Source organism: Cyanistes caeruleus, chromosome 1 (genome assembly GCF_971803275.1).
Source record: "Cyanistes caeruleus chromosome 1, bCyaCae1.hap1.1, whole genome shotgun sequence".
NCBI lineage: Eukaryota > Metazoa > Chordata > Aves > Passeriformes > Paridae > Cyanistes > Cyanistes caeruleus.
The window spans coordinates 117,278,608-117,298,324 of NC_141701.1; the positions used below are offsets into that span (position 1 = coordinate 117,278,608).

Here is a 19,717-nt window from a genome sequence, read left to right on the forward strand (position 1 = left end):
TCATATTTTACAATTACTCTCCTCCACTCAGTCCATCCTTCACTCAGAAAGCAGCAGAGCTGTCTTTGCTGTGTCTACCAGAACTCACTTACAGTAAAAGCCTGAGCTCCTAACACACATTACCTCCCCATCTCCATCATGCCTCCAAATTTCTGATGGTGTGTAGATTTCTGAGTTTCTTTCTCTGCTGAAATGAGTAAATGGAAAGTCATGCCCAAAGCAGATGGACCTGTGCTAGAGGCCATTTAAACTCTGACCATTTACTGAAGAAATCCAATAACAGAACACCATAACTTTTGTCAATGGTAAGTGAGCAACAAAGTCTATAATGTAGACTGTCAGCTTCTCAACTAAGAATCAAGCTGGCATCAGCCAGTACCAACTCATGCTTGTTTTATCAAGCAAGAAAAACTATTGGAGCAGCTTGAGCATCCAGTCCTCACTACTGATGGAGAATTTATAATCAGTGTTATGACAACTCACTGATGCGCATCATGAACAAAGTGTATTGATTTTGTCTCTAATTCCTCCAGAATGATACATTTATGACTTATTTTCTTGTCTTACAGAGAAACTTCAGTCCAGCTCAAGCAGAGATAAATTAAATTTGTTATGATTATTAGTCTATTTTGCTGTCAGGATGCCATGTAATTTCTGCTCAACAACACAGACTAAACAAGCACCTTTATATCACTCTTCTGAAACACCAGTGAAGACTTACCCAACTTGTTCAAATGCTTCCACAGTAGAAGACAGTACTTCTGCATGTTCAGAGTACTCAGGGAAGATAAAAATTAGCAAAACAAGAAGTCAAACACCACATTTTTAACCTCCTGATTTGTCTTTTATGATGCATATAAAGAAAATAATACTATTATAATAGTAATAACAATATAATTATAAAATAAAATCAATATAATAATTATTAATAAGATAATATTGAACTTATTGTATATTGACAATAATAAAATATTAATAATGTAATTATAAAATAATGCTGTTATACTATATTATATATATATATACACTATATAATACTTCACACTTCTTTAAGTCTTTTCAGTGTTAACTGGACAATAACAAGCAAAGGAATGTGATCCAATGGAATCTGAATTCATGGCCAAAAGATGGGGTGTCACTCTTCCTATTACTCCTGTGCAAGTCAGTATTTCCTCTCCATGGATGAAACACTTTTTCCTTGGCTTCTACAACTGTTCTTGAAGAACCCATAATAGCAGACCTCATGTATTTAGGTAAATGTGGCTACAAAACACTATCTCCAGATATTTATACCTCATTCAGCAAAGGTGAAGTAGAACATCATTTTAAACTCTGGTCACTTGTAACTACGATTTTCACCAATGCAAAATGGAGCTACATTTGTTCAGGACATTTTAGATTTCATGCTTTAAACAGTCCTACAGATGGAATACAGTTTGGAATGAAGTTTTCATATTGTGATTTAAGAATTAAGGAAGATTGAAATACTTGTAATGGGCTTAATGCTGGGGCTCGCATAATTATAGCGGTCTATGCTGAACCTGGTCCAGTTCTAGTGAAGAAAGTATGTTCCCCTGAAAATTTTATCTGAAGTGGCATTTGAAAAAGTGAAATTTCAATTCTACTAAGCTGATATATTGCAATATGTCCCGTAAATGTTCTCCTTGTTTCACGACTCATCAGCTAACAATGGATTTCAGGCTGCTTATTAAAAACACTGATCATTACTTCATTTAAAAACATTAGTTTCCATTTCAAATATATGGTATATATTTAAAACACCAAAATGATCCAATGAACATCATTTGAAGGCTGTGAGGGCTCTGTTAATTTGAAAAGCACAGTGAAAATCTAGATTTTAAAAACTTCTTTGCACCTTGAACACTTGCATTAAGCCTGTGTGGACACAGTGATCTTGCAATCATCACAATTTTATTTAGCCTCTCTAGATCTAACCAAGGACAACATTTTCTTTATTCTTTGTGAAAAATGGTGAAAATACACTCTAAGGAGATATGATTTATTTGATAGAAACATTCAGACCAGATCTTTAAGCTCTGGCAATGCCTCATTCCTACAGAAATTGACAGCTGACTGAGAGTTTATTGCCTGGTTATCACACCAAGTCAAATTCTAACTCTGAATAGTGCTTCGCACAGCTGTAACTGCTCTCTGAACTATCTCACGTAATTGATTAAACCTGAATCACTGTTATGGGAGCGTTTTGCAATGTGGAAGCGTTTCTGCTTGTTCAGTGTAGCCAACAAACTTACCCCCTGTAGGCGTATGCCAGCAGTATGAGTCAAAAATCACATTTGCATTCAGGCAGCCAAGCACAGGATTTGTTTCCTCAGGTGGTTCATGAGATTCAGTCTTGATAAAGTGACAACCTTCAAAAGCACTGATTTGAACAGAACAGAGGCTCTGGCACACACCTCCGACGTTAAATCTATAAGCTCGCAGACACTTTCTGCGCAGAAATGAAACCAGCATCGCTTGCCCACAGCACGCTGTACTCAGTGCAGGGACAGGTAATTTCCCACTTCTGCTGCTCATGCAGCCTTAATTAAAGTGTCCAAACAGCTTGGAGGGTGCGAGACAGAGCTGCTCCAGGCCAAACAGTGCAGGCTGCCACAGCTGGGCTTCCACAGCCTCCCTGCCTTGGGAAAGCTCTGCTCACACACTGGGGCTGTGCCGTCCTCTGGCTTTTTCCAGTGTCCACAGCCAAGGTCTTTTTTTTGTCTCAGACTATCTGAAGGGCACCCTCTTCTGTCCAGCACCCAAACTGCAGCACCACAGTGACTTCCCCAGGTGTTTGTTGATTCTACCAAGGAAAATTGCAGTGCCGAGATTTTCTGGAAGATTAGTAAACACCATGACCCAGCCTGCTCCATTTTGGATGGAAGACTGTTCTGCATATGTTAATGAAGACAACAGGTGTAAAGACAAATGAAAATATTACAGGAAAAGCAGGAAAATTTACAGAGTAGGACTGATAGAAAGAACTATTCCTCCAGTGGAAACAGAGAGCTGAATTGTAAGGACTACAATGAATGTTACTGACTGCATAATTCCCTGATGAGCTGTCCTTGCCGACTAAACGCAAGAAGTTTACTGGGTTTTGTGGGGGAGGTGTGTTTCAAACTCCAAACTTTCATTAGAGAAGTCCAGGACTAAGAATTGCCGTGTCTGCTTCCGAAACAGGTTATTTTGCTTGGTTTTGTCAAAATTTTAGAGAGGAATTGTCTGTCCTAGTTCACACTCATTCCCACAGGTATGTATTTATTTAATTGAAACAAACAAAATGTTTAAGTTACTTCATTTTCTGGTGATTTTTAAGTGGTTATCCTAAGGAAACAAGGCTTCTGTGGCTACCCTGTATCTCCACTGACTCCTAATAAAGATGGAAAACACTGACCCACTTCAGACCAATCTGGCAGATGGACAGACATCTCAAAAATGGTAAGTTCTGGCAAATTTTCTGATAATCAGCAGCTGGATAGAAGAGCCTAATAAAAATGGGCATCTTAATTAGTGCCTCCATTCAGCATTAGTGCCTCCATTCAGCATGAGTCCAGAGCCTGGTTAGATCACGATCAGCCAAGCCATGTGTCATCCCATGTCCCCAGTGACTGCAAAGGAACAGGAGAGAGAATGAAGGAGAGGTGAGAGGAGATATGGAGGAGGTGCATGACCACACGGATGTGAAATACAAATCACCAGGAAAGGACCATTAGGTCAGCTAACAGATGAACTTATTTTCTCACTCCCTTATGCCTCATAATGGTTTAGAGTAATGTTATTTGGATTGACTTTGGCAGCAGGTAACTAAAAGATCAAAATGCTGTCTGTCCATCTGTCGTGTCAATTACTGTAATTTCTTCCCCTATGTGTTGTTTGTATCATGTTTAGTTGTTATTTAGAGATTTTTTTATCAGTAAACATGGCAATAACTACCAGGGCATACAGATCTTTGACAATGTGAAGAGGGAAAATAAAGCTAAAATTATGGGTTTGGTAATGTTTAGCGAATTAATAGATTGCTCTTCTAAACATAGGGGGTTTATGAATTGCTTGAGTGTTGTATAACAGCTGCTTAGAGAAAAAAATATTTGGTTTTTATCAACTTTGGTATTTTTCAGCTTTTAGAAGAGAATAAACCTAGAGAGCATTGGTTAAATGTTTTCCACTGATCAGGTCATGCCAGTTTCAATTTTTTTTCTTGGAAAACACGGTGACCTTTACCTTTGTGTCATATATAATGCACCAAGGCAGCCATGGTCATAGAAAAAGAATTTTACAGGCTTTACAGTTTCAAGATTTCATAGCATATCTCTTGATAATAAGAGACAAGCTGCCTGTATTAAAAAGAGATGCACTGACATGCAAATGCATAACCAAGCACTGACCTGACTGAATTTTTATACTTCATTGCTATGTCCTATGTTATTTTAGATAAGGTCTAAAATATCATACTCCTTGGATGGGACATGAAATAGATAGATCTCTTTTAATTGTGCTATTTTTCATTTTATTACAGTCACCTAATCATGCAGTTAAATTCAGATTTCTGGGGAGGATAAAGTAAAGTTCCCTATATTTTCCACAATTTTAGGAATTTAAACATTTCCATTAAAACGATTTTCTTTTGCACAGTTTTTCTCCAGAGTAATAGTTAAAAATAAATATTTTAAAATAATTTCAGAATCAATAATTCTACACTTCTGCTTATAAAGAATATTTCCACAATGTGGATATGTTCTTTCTAAATTTAAAGACAAGAATTGGTAAAAGTGTGCATTTTAGCTAAAGAAGTAGCAAAGATAAACCAGTTTAACCCTGGTCAATACAATAGAGGAGCTTGAATCAACTTAAATTATGCACTAATCTGAGTATTTAGCACCTGAGGGCTGCTGAAGGGTTTTTCCTTTGTGAATGTGCTTCTGCTTATGGAACCCGGAATCACACCAGGAGACAGACTAGAAAATTTGGGTAATGAATGGAATAATGAAATGGAATGAATCGTTGCTGTGCAAATGCTCTGTTATGCTTTTGGGAAGCAAAAAGAAGGATCTTCACAATGAGCTGGGCTGGAAGTAAAGAGGGGAAAAAAGAAAATCAAAGAAAACTCAGCCACTCAAACTGTTTGGCAAAATGTGAATAGCTGTGGAAAAGGCAAATATCGCAAAGGATGTAAAAGGGAGGTGCTTCTGGTAAATACTGCTATTTTTTAAAATGAGGAATTCTTATTTCAAATGCTGTGTACCCTCTGTGCACCCTTCAGAGGAGATGAATTCACAATGGACCACAGCTACTTGGATGACAGAAGACAGCACAGAACTCCTCTCTGACATGTGTGGTTTACCTTGGTCTGCACAAATAAAGGGAAAATGACCCTACAGAAATCAGCTGGTAAATAACATTTTGGAGAAAGGGACACAACCTAAAGGACAGCAGTTTTTATATGAAATGTAATATGGTATAAAAGGATTGTGAGCACCTTTAACCTAGCAATCAGAAAATACTTTTAATCTTTGGAGGCTCTGAACAGCTTTTCACTGGGAGTAATGGCACCAAAAAAACTTAATAATTTCAAGATGAACAATAATAAATCTGCAAATCACAGGATAATATATGTGGCGTGACCTGTTTGTGTGTGACCTGTCATTTGTCATAGACTAATGTTATAGATGTGTAATGCGATGGCTGTCTCTCACACTTAAGAGATGAATATTATGTGTATGTTAAGGGAAGTTGTACTGATGTATAGTTATGTTATTGTGATTTGTTGCTTAGACATCCTCTGTTCCCTCCATAGTCCCCTTTCCCCCTGGATGGTTGCCAGGGGATGGCCTTGGTGGTCGAGACATGTAGAGGTGCCTGTGCCCTTGCATGGGGCAGTTGGGAGGGGGCAGGATTGTTACTTGAGGCACAGCATGGCAGCACCTGACCTCCACACAAATTGCAAGAAAGCAGTCTCCATCGATGGACAATGGACAGAGAAGAAGAAATGAATGGTAGACTTTGGGAGTGTCCAGGGTTACCCGATGCAAATCCAGAGGTATAGAAAGCAGACACTTTGTGGATGAGCATATGGCAGTTTATTGCCATGCACCCAGCGCTGTAATTTTTCCTTATCCAGTCCTTTGTTGTACTTTGTTAAGGTTTAATATATCTTTGAAATTTTTAAAAGTGAGCATAGTTTCTCATAATGTACATATTGTGTAGAAAATCACTTTATGAAAAGTCAGTGTCCACAAAGGAGACAAAGGAGTCCTGCAAATTTACTCAAATAAAGGGAGAGTGTCCACTGGGGTGAACCCTGCAGGCTCCATTTATCCTGAACTCCTGCTCACATGTTGCCCTTTCCTCTCCTTATTGGCTGAAGTACTAGAAAGGTACAGCTTTCCCAAACCGCCTGCCACATATTGCCCCCTTGAAGATGTCATTTTCCTCCAAAATTTGGAAATTCAGGCTATGTGGTTCCTGCAATAGACTTGGTACTGACGCATTTGACTATTACCCTCAAGCTCAGGAGTCAGACTGGCCGGGCTCTGTACAAAGCTCTGCGACTTGAGCTAATGTAGAGACATTAACACACATTTCAAAGACATTAACACCCTTTCCCCTAAAGACCCTATGGAATTGTTTGCAAACACATTAGCACCCATCTTTCCTATCAATATCAGCATCTTCGGAGAACCAGGAGATGTGACTGGTACAAGAATGCTGTAAAAAGCTCTGAAACGTATCTTAGAGAAATCCAGATATCATCACAATGTATATTATTATACTGCTGCTTATTCTAGTCGAAATCTCTGGGCAAGTCAGTCTTACGTCACAGTGGTGTATTTACTTCCAAACCGAAAGACTGAGTTACCGCTGAGCTATCAAAGTTCCTATTTTCTTAACACTCCTCCTAACTTGCATTTTTTAAATTTTCATTTACCTGGTTTCTGTTAAAACCCTTCAGTTTTAAGGGGTTTTTTTGGTTGGTTTTTTTTGGTGTTTTTGTTTTTGTTTCTTTTTGTGAAAGGTCAGTGTTTCTCTGTGATCTTATTTTACCTCCAGATATTTTCAGAATAATTCCTCATAACTTTTCATATTTGTCACTATCAGTGTGGCTTAGTGGACCCATATAGTCTCTTCTATGTAAAATTATGGACTATATTTGTACAGAATTGTAAAGCAGAGATTCAAAGGTTTTTCCTTTAGTGCCACTACTCTAATTGCCCCAATGATAACTTTACAATATCTGCAATCCCAGTAGGTAATAGCACAGAAAGAAAAGCCATAGCAGCTTTGTTTTTCAAAACCTGCCATGTACTGTAAGCAGGTATGACTTGAGATACAGAATATCAAAAGACACACACAGTGTTTCCCTTCATTGAACAAGCATTTGGTTTTAAAGCACATATTGGCTGCCAACTACAAATACACTGTTTTCTAGATCAAAGAGTCTCTGTGAGGTACAAAACCATTGATGATGGTTGTCATCCCAGCACTGGAAACACATATTCTTGCAGGATACTTTAAACAGGTGCAGCCAAATGTATAACCAGGCAGAAGAAGCAGACCAGCTTGGTAAGAAAAATTAAGCTGTCTGAGCTCCATGCTGCTGCTGCCACTGGGATATTTGCAATACCTGTGCATATACACGTATAAGTAGGTGATTTATGAAACCACTGCACTGCGGTGTGCATCATAAATGTATCTGCAGATTTGGAAGAAGAAAAGGGAGTAGATGGTGGTGCTGAAAATGACTCATTTGATTTCAGGCAAGCAGCTGGGATGCTGACTTAGCACAACAGTTGGAGAACAGAATGGAAGTTATCCACCCTGCACCACATCCCTGCAGGAGAACAGGCACTGAGGTCAGGGACCGAGGAAGAAAACGTAAAGGAAAATCCGGGGGGTTTTTAAGGGGAGACAAAACTGCTGAGGTGTCTGTTGCCCTGTGGTTATCAACTGTCTTTGAAACAAGGCTAGAAATGGCCAGTCTAATGGATGACCACTATTCTGCTGACAAAGAGATTGAGTTCAGGATTGTCAGCTTGAGTTGGCAGAAGTTTCTACAATTAGCATAAAAATTAATGCTTTGCTGATGGCCTCTGTAGATGTCAGCAATGACATTTCCTTTTGTTCAATATGCATTGATAAAACCACAGACAATGGAACATTTAAAAAAAAGAAAATGTCTTCTATATATATATATATATAAAAGGTATTTTACAATGTTTAAAATACCAGAGTTAGGACTGTCTGTGATGCCTTATTTCCACTTGTTGTATCCTTTTCACTGTTAATTTGCGTACCAGTCAACATTAAAGCTGGTTGCTCTTTGACACTTGGCATCTAGAAGGTCTCAAGCTGCAAATCTGGGGTGACACAGCTAGGATTTCTGAAAGGTGTAGGATTGTGTTCATAGTTAGGTTACAAATTGATCCTCAAAATCAAACTGACTGACAGACCGATGTACATTCACTAAAAACAGAGGGCTGAATTAATAACCAAAATATTAAAAAATAACACACATAAGATGACTAAAGGCAATTGCCCTCTTACAACATGAGCAAAGTTTTGTGTAATTTTTGTGCTATATCTTTGGGTAATACTTTTTTGCAATACTTGTAATGCTCTTTAAACAAGATTTGCAAGCTTTGTAAGCTTAAGACAACAAAAGGTACTAAAGAATTACAAAATATTGTTATAACATTAGGCTGAAGAACAGCAACACAATTCAGTCTCTTTCAGAACATATCCATTAGGACGAGAAATGGATGATAGAGTTTTAGATTATCAAGTTATGCAAAGAGTTATAATTATACAAATTACATTTCCTTGAACAAAGCAGTGATCAGTCTTTGCCTAAGCAAAAGAGAGCAACAGGTCAGTTGGGATATAGCAAACAACTATTTATGGTATGATTAACATTAGAAACTTTCAGTACTATAGGAGATTAATAAGAATTATTTACATTTTAAGCTATGCTGCAGTTTGGCTATACTGTCTGATATTACTAAACACTTTAAGCCAGATGCTACAGATTTATTCTCATACTGTATTTTAAAATTTTGATGCTTTGATAGTCATAGCTGGAATTCTGAACTGATGGTGAGATTTTGATCTCTTTTTTGCAAAAGACCATAGTTTTACAATGTATTTGTACTACAAAATACTTGTCCTTTCCTGATACTACAGCAATATAAGTAAACTAATAGATATCACCAGAAAAAGCAAAATACAGTAAATTTCTATTACTCTTAATCACTTACTAAAGTTTAATGAATTTAATCTCTTGGATTTTCTAAGGATTACAGAAATAGGGCTTTTTTCAAGGAATTAAAAAATTATCAAATACTGGGACTAGTAATTTTCAATGGCATTCTATTGGTATAAATTAGATGATTATCAGGCCAATAGATAAACACTTATCCTTGGTTTACTAACATAAATTCTTACTGTATTGCAAATAGAAATTATATCTATATTTTACAAGTGAAGAGAGAAAGAGCAAGTAATTTGCCCCAGCAATCAAACAAATTCTACATGAGAAGTATAGAAGCTCAGCTGCTGCAAAGAATATGCAAAATGCAAGCATGGAGATATATATATATGAACATTCTGCACTTTGTAGGAGTATATTATCTATATTCATTCAGAACATCAGAAGCATTTTTAATCTAAGTTTGAATTCTTGCAGTAAATCATTACTGTAATAAGAATTAAATTTCTGTTTTCATTTATGTCAAGGAAATTGCTTGAAAGAGGACTCCCTCCTAGGGGTTGAAAAACATTGTATTAACAGTTTTTCAGATTATAATTTTGCATACACTATGCTTAAAACTTTGGGTTGTGAAGCTTTTGTTTTGGGTTTTTTTTGTGGGTTTTTTTCTTTTTTTGCTTTGAAACAAATTTTTAAGCAAACCACATGTGAGTTGGTGTCAAGAGTAAAGAGAATACGTGAAATACATATAATTCTTTCAAATGAAGACTTGCTGACCTCCAGAAATTTAAGGAAGTCAAAACATGAATTTTGAATAGCCAGGGAAGGCATTGGAAGGGCTGAAATAACTGAGGAGCAAATGAAAATTAGCACAGATGTAGAAACCTAAGAGGAGTTGGCTGGATCAAAACAAGAGGAATAAAACTGGGAATCAAGTGATATAACAATAAGCCATTCAGGAAAATAAGTAGGAGTCATTGTGAGAAAGGTCACAGGAAAGAAAGCAATTAAAATGACAAAATTAAAATCTATTTTCTTCTGTACTTTTTAACAGCACAGCAAGTAGAATATAATTCTATGTTAATACAGAATATATTTTGGATTTAGCTCATTGTCAAAATGATTTATGAGACAAAGATCAGATACTAAGGGTGAATAAATACTAAAGCAAGGTCTTATGGCATTGGAGGTAGAAAGGGATGTGTGGAGCTGCACGAGAAAATATTGCAGTGATAAATGAATGCAGATACATTCTGGTCTATTTTAGTATGCATTCAGTTCTGTGATAAATATGAGTTTCAAAGTGCTGCAAATTGCACACATAAAGGATAAGCAAAGAAGCATCACCGTATGAAGATTTTACATTTATCTGAAGAAGTGAACTGCAAATTCAACATTAAAATTCTATGTATTTCACTAATACATCTCCATCAGCTTTCACTAATACATCTCCTTCAAATGGAAAAAAAACATTTATCATGCTGCACATTAAAATGCATACTTTAATACTATTTTTATATAATATTTATATTTTTATTTATAGTTTATTTATATTTACTTTTATTTTATTTATATTTTTATATAATATATAAACTAACTTCATTCTACTGCTTCCTCATTTTATGATATATGCAGTTGACAGGCAAATCCTTCAGAACATGGACATGCCCAGCTGTGGAAACAACTGTGGAAAATACCAAATAGCCACATATTCCAAATACATAATTATTTTTAAAAACTTCTCTTTTTTTAAGTTTGAGAGATTTGATTTACAGTGTGGTTAACTACATATGCACAAAAGATAGGTCTACACAGCAGCCAAGGAATATGATTGTAATGTTTACCAGTAGCCTGGGGTTCGAATTACCCACGGCAGAGCAGTTGGAGCAGCACAGACTTCTTCCTCATGGAGCAGAAGACATGTGTTGCACTGATTTAACCCTATTCAGCACCTAAGTACCTTGCAGTTTGTTGCTCACTTCCTGCTTCCCTCCCCTGGTGTGACAGAGTGGAGAATCAGAAGAAAAAGACAAAAATTGTGGCGTGAGATAAGAACAGTTTCATAACTGAAATTAAATGTAATGAGGATGAGGGTGATGGTGATGAGGACGATAATAATAAAGATTAAAAGGGAAATGAAAAAAGGAGAGGAATAAAACCCAAGACAGACAAATGATGCACAATTCAGTTGCTCACCACCTGTTTACTGATCCAAACCTGTCCCTGAGCAGCGATCAGCCCCTCACAGCCAATTCTCCCCAGTTTATATACTGGCTGTGATGTTCTGAGGTATGGAATCTCCCTTTGGCCAGTTTGGATCAGCTGTTCTGATGCCTCCCAGCTTCTTGTGCACCTCCACACTGGCAGAGCATGAGACACTGAAAAGTCCTTTGTCTTGGACTAAGCACTGCTTAACATCAACTTAACAACATCAGTGTGTTACCAACATTATTCTCATCCTAAATCCAAAACAAAGCTCTGTACCAGAGAGCAAGGGGTAACTAATCTAGAGATGCTGACATCCACTACACTCACAAGTTTCTATGATCTCTAGATATGTCTTCAGAAAAACCCAAAGGCCTCTAAGGGAGGTACTTGAGAAGACCTAGAACTTGTGAGTGGCATGAGTGAGAAGGATAAAAGGCTAATATGTAGTTCATGTTCTAAATGTTCCACTTATTCTAGCCTCTGAAGCTACCCATCAGACTTAACAGAACTTTTACATTTAGAGTTTGCTTTTTAGGTGTGTAAACTCTGCTCAGAACAAAACTTGTAATATTAAAGCTCTACTAAGTGATCCCTTAAGAATAACTTTGAAAAGAAGAGTCTGTAAAGAAACAGGATAAATTTGCTCTTAGCTAAAAATACCTAGTCACTATGTAGCCTGGTGTACAATGTTTTAACTTCAAGTGGTGGAAGAGGGAAAATAAAATCTCCAGGACAATTTTATTTATGGACTGGGACTCAGAAGAACACACAGTAAAACAGTTTTAAGCCTTGAAAAATTCTCTACCTTTGAATTTCTAAGTTAAAACCTTACAAAGATATAGAAACGCCTCCAATAGTAGGAGGATGAAGTAGCTTAGACATGTCCCTAATAAAAAAATTATACTGGTTAAATTGTTCAAAAGTAATAATAATTTTTAAAAATCTTATGGTACATGTTAAATAAACCATTACAAGACAGCAGTAGTCTAATGGAATGAATAGTCTGTCTTATAGTCAGCACTGCATATGACAAACTAATCTATAACCAACCTTATTCCATGTTACACCAGCTACAAAGGTGGACCTACAGTCTTATTTTTAGGAGACTTATTGTCAAATTAAATAAAAACCTTTAAAGGAGTTTGGCAAAGTAAATAGAGAGAAATAACTAAGTATTTAATCTTACCAAATATAGTACAGCATGAAGACTCATTATGAAAAGGACACAATTAGTTTCTTTCTTTAAATTTAAATATAAAACTAAGGTATTATATTTGGAAAGGAACAGTATAAATTTCAGAGTAAAGCTCAGAAAAAAGACAAGTGATTCAACTGGATGTTATATAAAAGAAGCAAGGACAGCAAGGTCATCTAGGAGATGAAAACATTCCTAGACATGTCCCAAAAAAATTACTGATAAGATGAATATTCTTATGAGGTAAAAATGTCACTCAGGATTCTTTGCTCAGAGAAGTAAAAAAACTAACTTGTTTTTCTTTTAATTATATGGGTCTTGTTATTTTACACTGTAGTTTGGTTCTTCTTTCAACCAGTGTTTACATGAAGTGTACTTCTATTTCCAATATATTCAGATAAACACAGACACAGAATCATTGAGTTTGGAAAAGATGGCTTGAGGTCACCTGGTCCACCCTCCATGCTCAAACTGGGCCACCTAGTAGAAGTCACCCTGGGCCACGTCCAGACGGCTTTTGAACATGTGTCTCCAAAAATGAAGCCTGCACAATGTCTGTGGGCAACCTGTGCCAGTGCTCAGTCACCCACACAGTAAAAAGTGTTTCCTGATATTCAGAAAGAAAAGACTTTTCTCTCCAAGCAGGTGCAGGAGTAACATGTGATGAATTGACCATAACCCCCACTCCCTGTCTCCCTGTACAGCTGAGGTGGAGAAGGTAGAGCTAGGAAGGAGGGAGAGGGGGGCTGTTGCAGTAGTGTCACAGTGCAGCTGGTCTGGACTGAACAAAGTAAATCCAGGCATAACACAGATCTGGTCTAAATGTAACACAAATCTAATTTAGCTAGCCTAATTCATGTCTGAACCACTGCACACCACTGGGCAGAGACAGAAGTATCAGCTGATGGCTGTCTAGCCCGGGAAATTTGAATGGAGTATTTAAGTGAGTTCTGAATAATAAATGAGAATGTTTATCTCATGAGCACTTGGAGCACGGGCTGTGGATTCTTTGTCTCCCCAGACACGGCCAGCACGTTACAGGAGACAAGGTGCTTTTAAGATTTATTTTACTCCTCATTCTTCTGCTCTGATTTTGTTAGTAATAAATTCAATTAACATCCATAAGTTGAACCCGTTTTGCCCGTGATGGTACCTAGTGAGTGATCTCTAACTGTCCATAACTCATGAACCTTCATTATATTTTCTGTTCCATGTCCACTTGCGGAGGGGAATGACAGAGAGGCTTTGGTGAGTGCCTGACATCCAGCCAGCATCAATCCACCACGGGGGTGCCTGGAGTTGTTTCTCTCTGGATGCAGAACTTTGCAGTTACCCTCTTAGAGCTTTATGAGGCTTCTATCAGCCCATTTCTTCAGTTGCATAAATCACCATATTAAAATTCCTTGATAGCTGTAAACTAGATAGATGCTGTTGAACAGCTGAGTGCAAAGCTAATCTCACAAGTTTACTTCACCTCCTAATGCATCTGAAAAATAAAAGAATGGTTATAAAAAATGCAACAAATTACATGATCATGAAAAATGCTTAGCAAAATTCTTCTTCAAATCCATACAAACCAGAATTAATCCTCAAAAAAGTAACTATGAATCATTGTTTCTTAAAGAGATGAAATTTAGGGCTCAAGAACATGGCTAGAGCAAAAAGCCAGAGATACTGATGAACAAATAATCTGCTAAATTTCAGACCTACTATTTATTTATTTACCAAGACCCAATTACTCCTTCATGCTGATAACAATAACTACATTTATGCACAGTTAGTATTTACCATAAATGTAATAACAAAAATACAAGATAAAACAAAACTGAAAAGTAGGTGTTACATTTTGACAAACATTTCCGGCTATATACTGGTCTAGTGAAGTCAGTACTAAAACTTAACACAGACCTACTAAATCAGGACCTCTGGTTTCATTCACCTGAAATGGGCAAATGGGCACTTAATCATGCGACCTTGGTGAAAATGGTAAAGTCATAAAAGTACAATATGAAAAGTACATTTGGTAAACAGAAGATAAAACTTTCAGCTATTATTTCACAGAAATGGAGGGATAGATGAGGCCTTCGGAAGCCACCCAGACTGAACCTGTCCATTTGTTCTGTAACTCCTATATTTGTCTACATCCTTTTAGATGGAAAAAAACAGTGCAAAACGCAAACACAGCATTCCAGCTGAGGTCTCACCAGTGTTGAGCATACCAGAATAATTTATTTCATTATGTCATTCATTACCTCTCTGCAAGTATTTCCCAAAACTACATTATTTCACTCTTTTGTGCCACTACTGTATCACTGTCTTATATTTATATTGCTATCCAGCATAAGCTCTGGATTCCCTCTGCTGTGTAACTGACAGATGGCCATTCCTTGTTTTGTTTCTGTGTATCTGAGTTCTGACTTCTTAAGTCTTGGTTTTCTAGATCTATTATGTGAATTTATCCTGCTGTTTGTGGACCATGATTCCAATTTGTTAAGATAATTCTGCCCTTCACAGTACTTGCCCTCTCTCTCAGCTTGCTCTTACTCATAAATTTTGTAAGCACATTCTTCTCTCCAATATCCAAGTGCTTAATTATAATATGAAATAGAAATGACCTTAGGACAGACTCTGCTGGAACCTAACTTAAAATTCCCTCTCAGTTTGAAGCAAAACACTGGTAACTCAAGGAGTCATTTTTCACTCTATCTCTACACTCTACTCCATTGTTTGCAGTAGAGAACAGTATCAAACCCGTTTCTAACAGCAAGATCGCCAACAATCCCTTTGTCCAAGAAGCAAATTATTTCTTTACAGTGTAACTCTTGATGACTCTTTTAGTCTCTTCTCCTAATGAAAGTATCCTGGAGATTCACAGGCTGAGAACAGGAAGGCAGTGTTGCATCTCTGACTCTTCTTACCCATCACTGAGACCTTCAGCACTGTTTTTCTCCTCTAGACAGTAGCAAAGTGTGCTTAGAGAGCTCAGAGGAGAAACCCCACTCTATAATCCTACACTCCCGCCTCTTCCATATCCCATTACCCAGATCAGCAGCATGGCAGATGTCTAGAGAAGAGAGAAGGCATTGCAAAAAAAAACAAACCCTGCCTATAATGGTAGGAACCAGTCTAAGAAAATTGGATTATATTTTCCAATTTTGAATATCTCCCACTCTTAAGTTTCCTTTAACCTGTTCTGCCTCACTTTGGGCTAAATTTTAAAATGGAGGAGAAAAAGAAAACAGCTAGATCAATTTTTAACATTTGTTTTAGAAATCCGTATGTTCATATCAAAATGACATTGTTTAGTCCCTAAAATGCAAAATAAATTGTTTACAAATACATCAATAATGTATTGCAGGAAATGTTAATAGTTTAGTGTCAATCTCATTAGCAAGAAAAAACAAGTGAGTCAATTACGCCTATTACCCATTTTTTTTTTCCCTTCCAGATTGTCTTGGTTTGAAAGACATGTGTCTGCAGGGGAAGGCAGGACCCTCCCTTGGAATGGAAAATGTAAACCCCTCCCTCCGGATTATTGTAATTTTGAAATAAGGGTCTCTCAGGGGAAGATATGGGACTAGGAACATCGGTTCTTTACTGGTATGTATAACAACGCAAACAACAGCAGCTCTGGCACTCTCACCAAACAGAGCAGTCCCCAGTGACCCTCCCGGCCGCAGGCCCTGAGGGGAAGGGATGGAAGAGAGCCTTCCCTTCACAAACCCCCCTGGGGCAGCCGGTCTCGGGGTCCCAGCGGCACTTAGAGAAACAGCAAGCTGGGCCGTCAGGAAAGAGCAAAAATCCCGGGGCGGTAGCAGGATGTATCGGAAGCTCTGGAGCTGCGGCTGGAGCCGCGGGAGGTCTCGGCAGGCAGGGGCTGCGGGGCCGCAGTGCGGCCAAAGCTCGGAGCAGCGCCGGAGGAACAAAGGGGACCGGACAGCGGCTCCCAGCAGGGCAGGAAGGGCCGATCCCAAGGTCCCGGCACCCGAGCAGACAGGGGTAAGTCCCTCGTTTGCAGGTGTTAATGAGGTCCCAGTCCAACAGCTGCTCCTACGAGCAAAGGCTCACCCAAAGAAAGGACGAGGCAGTATAGGACTGGGCTCCGGCGGTGGCAGGGAATTCTTGCATTAAGCAACAGCTGGTCCGTCTTCCTCCGAAACCAGGAGAACCTTAGCAGCTCCCCAGCCTTTTTGCGTGCCGAAATCTTCAGGTATCCCCTCCCCTCCTCCCTGAGTTTTGGCCACTTCTTTTGTTTTTCTTAAGTACCCATAAGTATTCAATTGTTAGTTTCGCAGCAATTTATGTGGAAAAAAAACAGTGAGTACGAAAGAAAGAAACCCAGCCCCCAACACGGATGAACACAAAGCGAGGAAAAAATAGCAGAATGAGAAAAAATAATAACCCACAGGGTCCGGAGTTGAACAGTTACTTATTTGTCAAGATATGAAAGTCTTGGTTTTACTTTCTTTCTCCTTTTTTTCCTTGCTGCTAAATTATGTGGTGGATTTGGGGCATTTACAAAAGTTTGATATTTAAAGGCATTCCAGGGAAAAAAAAAAAAAAAAGGTTTTTTTCAGAATTAGAGCTGGTAAGAAGCTGAGATTTCATAAAGTTGGAGAGCTAAAAGGGGTGAGATCTGCATAACAACTGCTTATATCAATGCTGACATCAGCTAGCACTCTCAGAGCTATGAGTGTTAAAAACAATTTGGGCCCATTGATGTGAACAATACTTTTTAAACAAAGATTTTGATGTCTGAATCACTGCACTATAGGTGATCTGAAACCAGCACAATAGTAGAATTTCTTTTTAAAAAATCCCTAAAGCCACACGCTACAAAATTATAAAACACATCTTTTGGGTGAATGGAATGTTTACTTTTAAAATAACACTTACCCTCTTAAGAATAATACAAAAGAACAGAAAGAAGTCTATGATCTTTTCCTTCAGGGATTTCTTAGACATTGTTTTACTCAGGGCCAAGTAAAAAGCATTCTGCATACTCCTGGTCCCTGTGAAAAAAAAGTGTGCTGTGTAATTCTTAGGCTCCAAAGGACTTCTCAAAGACAGGAGACAAAGAACATGTGTTTCACCCATCTTTTCCTTTTGGTGTACAGAAGGAAATATTCAAAACCCAAAATCCACCAAAGCTGCTGGTATAAGTTTGTTATATGAGTTAAAATCCCTTATGAATTCCCTTCAGTTAAAAGACGTGAAGTTTACACTTACATGCATGTATACGGTATGAGTTTGTGTGAAAATTTGTTTTTTAAAACAAATGTTTAGATATAACAGATGTTCACTTTGTTTGCCTCTAACGAGCTGGGTAAAAAGACTAAAGTTGTTCCAATATATGGTCATAATATTTTCTCTTTCTTTTGGCAGACGTCAGATGCCTTTAACTTCATTCAAACTCAAATGAGTAGTGCTGTAGTGGCAGTGAAGGTCTGATCTCATCTTCTGTCTAAAGTGATGTAAATTAGATGTCCTGGACAGAAGCTGTCTGTTATAAATTTGTATTGTGATATTGGCTTTCGCAGATGAATATTATATGTTAAATACCTTTTAGCTATGTATGTACTTTTTTCTTGCTAACAAATTTTAAGCTTAAAAGAATTTCCTAGGTACCAGGCAAGGAAACCCCAGAGGGCAAGGACAGTGGGGCCCAAGCTGCTTATCAGGAGAACAATAGAGCTCAAACTGTTATCAGCAGAAGATATGAAGCCCAGCTGCCCTCAGGGGAAGGGCCCGGATGGTTATCAGCAAGTGACCATTTGCAAAAGAAAGGAAACCAAACTTCAAATAATGCTGACCAGCAAGAATAGTGATGACCAGCAGGGGTAGTGCTGACCAGCAGAAAATAAAGATTGTGCAAAAGCATATTCTAGGAAGGCGGAACTAGGGAGGGGACATATTTTTGAATATGCATAGAATCCTCGCAGCAGGAGGGGATAAAGGGAGTGTTCCCAAGATACCAGGTGTGTTCCTGGCAACCTGCCAGGGCACCCGGCCATTTTAACCCTTTGCTTTATTTCTTTTGTCTCCTAATTGTCTTTTTGTTTATATTAAATTCTTTTTATAATTTATTAAGTGAATCTCGTTTTTAAGACTGCCCCATCTTGTGTTTCTGTTTTCTCCCCATACCCTTGCTGTTAGGCCCAGGAAATTATTCTCCATCATTTTGCTTCATTTAGTAATTAGGTGGACAAGAAATGCCTTTCTGTCCAGACAATGGCTCATGTTATCCCCAGACTGTGACAACTGCAATAGCAGATGCTACAGAGAACAGTCTCTGTTCAGGATGAATGTTGACACAAATTTTAACAACAGAAGACAGGACACAGGACAATGCCAGAAACACATTGTTTTTGAAAATTATAAATTTTATTATACTTTTTAGAAAAGAAAACTATTTTAATATTCTGTCAAAGCAGACATAGCCTGTTGACCGTTTTAATGGAGAAGAAGAAGATCTCTCTCCTGTTTGCTCCAATGCTCTACATTACCTTTTTGCTTTCTGGTAACATGTCCCTAATTCAGTGACCTTTCCTGTTGAAAGTACTTGGACACACATTAACCATTATAACATCATTCAGCTTTTCTAATTTGGAAGATGCAATTCCAGATGTGGACCAGTATTCACCTCCTGAGCACAATCTCTTGGTTTCTAATACCTCTGTGGGCATCCTGTTGGTTTTCATCATTTGATCTTATTCAACTGTGTTAACTAAATGATATATGCAAATATCAATGATAATAACTGGGGGAAAGAAAAAAAAAACAAACAGGAAATAAAATTATTACAGCATCTCACTGGCATGCTAAATGTTTCATGTTTAATCTTCAATTATTTATCTAAATACCTTTTGTCTGTACCACATTTACTTTCTTTGCTATTACCTAAGATTGCTTATTCCCAATCCTTAACCCAACTTGAAAATTTCAATAGTGGCTATAATTTATGAGACCATTATGAAATCACAAAGCACTGCTTATATTTTTAATAGTATTTATGACCCCTTCCATGTGTTCTGGACAACCATACAATTGCATTAACTACCCCAGTGACAAACTCTCTGCCCCACCAG

General features: G+C 37.8%; 2 long non-coding RNA genes across 2 annotated transcripts; one reads left to right on the forward strand and one right to left on the reverse strand.

Moving 5' to 3' along the window:
* Nucleotides 1–2,222: 2,222 nt before the first annotated feature.
* On the forward strand, nucleotides 2,223–6,192 carry LOC147655847 (uncharacterized). Its single transcript, XR_015280211.1, has 2 exons — nucleotides 2,223–2,531; nucleotides 2,748–6,192. It is a non-coding gene; the product is annotated as an uncharacterized LOC147655847 (long non-coding RNA).
* A 5,217-nt stretch (nucleotides 6,193–11,409) lies between these two features.
* LOC147655848 (uncharacterized) lies at nucleotides 11,410–17,258 on the reverse strand. The gene is made up of 2 exons (XR_015276961.1): nucleotides 16,698–17,258; nucleotides 11,410–14,115 (listed from the first exon to the last, which is right to left on the reverse strand). It is a non-coding gene; the product is annotated as an uncharacterized LOC147655848 (long non-coding RNA).
* Nucleotides 17,259–19,717: the final 2,459 nt, after the last annotated feature.